We start from the raw sequence: 3,027 nt of genomic DNA on the forward strand, positions 1-3,027 counted from the left end.
CTTTGGGTTCCAGAAATGCTTAAATTTTAATAAAGAGTGGTTTCTTATTAAAGAAATTCAGTGTCACTAGTCACCATTTTAAGAAAAAGTTTAAAAGACGAAGTAATTCACCCAAAGCAACCCTAAAGACTTTTAAAGATGCCTTCAGCCTCCAGGCAATTACTCCCACTTTTTTTTTTTTTTTTTTTTAACACTGCTGAGGATTGAACCCAGCATCTCACACATGCTAAGCAAGTGCTCTGAGTTACATCCGCAGTCCTTTTTATTTTTCATTTTGAGACAGGGTTTCCCCAAGTTTCCCAGACTGGCCTTGAACTTGGGATCCTCTTGCCTCAGCCTCCTAAATCTCTGGGATTGCAGGCATTGCCACTGTGCCCAGCATCTCAGTTCTCTTAATCAGCACACAGCACTACAGCTACCTTAGGTATCTACCAGAGTATGTGTGAGTGTGGCTAAGGTATTTGCAATCGATGACTCTTGAGGAAAAGGCAAAACCTGTCCTGCATAAATTTGTGTGCCCCACCCCCAGAAGCGAAGTCACCCTTTTAGATCAGGGAGGTGTGTCCTCTGTAGGAACTGAATAAAGAGGCCCATGCAAATTTTCTGAAAAACCTTATTTTTCAGGTGAGTATACCCTATAAATATGGAAAGGATTTCTTGTCTATCATCCTTAGGAGTCTGGTAAAGACAGAGACTGGCTAGGACCAAGAAACCATTTACACTGATGGGGATACCCAACTAAGGCATGATGCAGCTAAATGGGGGCATTTCAATCTCTTCATTCATTCATTATTTCATTCAGCAAATGGGTAGTGCTACCCATTCAGTACCAGGTTCTCTGCAGGAACAGAGAAAATGGATCAATAAAACAATCTATTCCTTCAGGAACATAGAGTCAGAAGTAAAAACAGGTATTGAAGTATTAAGCACTGGAGAAACAGCAGGGAAAAAGTCAAATTCTCATCCTTACAGTTTACAGACTAGTGATGAGGGATGCAAGCACTTAGCACACAACCATACAAGACATTAATTACCACTGTGATTACTACAAAGAAGTGCAAAGTGACAAGAGAGCCAATTACAAGGGTTGGTGTTGGAGAACCAGCAGGAAATAGGAGTGAGCGGACCACTTATAGTGGGGAAGGACGCCTGGGCCCAGTGGGTGTCAGCAGGGCTCAGGTCAGAGGGAGGAGGGACCCATCTGGAAGCCAGAGGTCTCCAAGGAAGAGGGCTCTTCCTGGACCAGGGAAAATGTTCCCAGTCTTCTGCAGAAGCAGCTGGTGGAAGAAACCCTCACCCACTGGGATATTTTAGAGGACAACTTGGGCCTGTTTAGAGAGACAGGCTCCCCCTGCTGGCCCAGTGTTACTCAGGTAGAAGGCAGGTGGAAGGGGCACCCGATGTCCTAGTGAAGAGAGCCAAGAATGAGGAGACTCCTAATACTTCATGCCATTTTTCAAAGGAGACTCATAAGTCATATGTGTCCTGTAAAGACTCCAATACAGACTGTAGGTTTAGCCAAACCCTGGGGATTGCAGGGTGAGCCAAAGCCAAGTAGTAGCAGTAGTGGTAGATGGCCAAAAACTTTGAGGTGCTTGGAAGAAAGGTCAAATACTTAGGAACAATTGGGTCTTTAAGGTCCTTAACAACATGCAAATACTGAACCATGGTCAAGAGTACCCCAACTCTTACCAACAAATTTAGCAAAAATGAGTTAAAGTGATGAGGCCCAAGACTAGTATGTGGGGAAACAGAAACTCATTCATTGATGTGGGTATGTAAATCAGCCCAGGGGGTCCTATGGAAACCTGGTCAGACCAGATGATGTATCCCCTGTGCCCCAGGTCCACTGATCTCACATATTGGTCCAGATCTCAAGATTCTCAGGAATAGCAACTAGTGAGCAAGTCTTTGTGTCTGCCCAGGTGCCTACCTCAAAATCTGTTTGGAATGTTCTGTTGCCATAAGAAAATCTGGAGCTAGAGAAAAAAGAGCTGAATACACATCTGCCATTACTATGTGTAACTTCCAGTAAGTCAGTCAATCTTTGTGCCTCAGTTCCCTCCTAAATAAAATGGAAATGATAGATTGCTACCTCCTGAGGTTGTGTATTAAAGGAGCCCATATATATATAGTGTCTATACACAGTGCCTGGCACAGTGTATGACCAGGGGTGGCTGTTGTTTTGGGGAGATGACCCCCACCCACCCACTCTGGAGACAGTTGCTTGTAAAGGATTAGGTAGCACCAGAAAGTCATTTTTTGATCTTGCAGAAAAGCTGGTACCTGTCTCCTAGAGTTTATTTTTGGTACAAAGTCAGAAAAAAGATCATCTCTGCCACAACCGCCAAGGAGTCCACCCAAACGCAAAGGGAAGCTCTTCAAAGGGTTCTAAATTCGTCTGAAGCTGAGTGAAAAATGCCAGGTGAGGTTCCCACTCCCGCTCCAAAAGTGTGAAGACGGGTGTCTTCAAGATCTGGAAATGCACATTCTTTGGAGCCTGTTTGGTGACCTGAGTTTTACAACCCCCAGCTGGGAACTGTCTCTGTTTTGAGGGAGAAAACCTGCCCAGGGTGACAAATGACCACTGCACCTTACTGCCTTCAGCTGCCCGTCCAGCGAGGTTCGGGCTGGGGTCAGGTGCCCGACGCGCTCCAGAGTGAGCGGCAGCCCCAGTGCTGGCGGGCCAAGAGTCTGGGAGCCCCGGGAGCGCCCCGCGGCCGAGCCCTCCTGTCGCCGGCAGGGGGCGCCGAAGAGAGGGCGGGCTGAAGGCCGCGGTCCGCGGTCCGCGGAGCCGGCGACCCTTCTGGAGACGGGACTCCGAGATCGAGACCAGGGCTGCCTCCTCCCGTCCGCCAGCGAGGACCGGGGACGAAGGCTTGGCGAAATCCCCTAAACCGGCGGCGGCGAGAGGCCCCCACCGCCGCGCCGCCTGCCCGGAAGCGCGGGCGCCGAGTGGGCGGGACCGGGAAGCGCTTCCGGGGGCGGGGGGCGCGGGCAGGGGCGGCAGCCGGAGCTGCGGGGACG

The sequence above is a fragment of the Sciurus vulgaris genome, assembly GCF_902686455.1.
Source record: "Sciurus vulgaris genome assembly, chromosome: 15".
Classification (NCBI taxonomy): domain Eukaryota; kingdom Metazoa; phylum Chordata; class Mammalia; order Rodentia; family Sciuridae; genus Sciurus; species Sciurus vulgaris.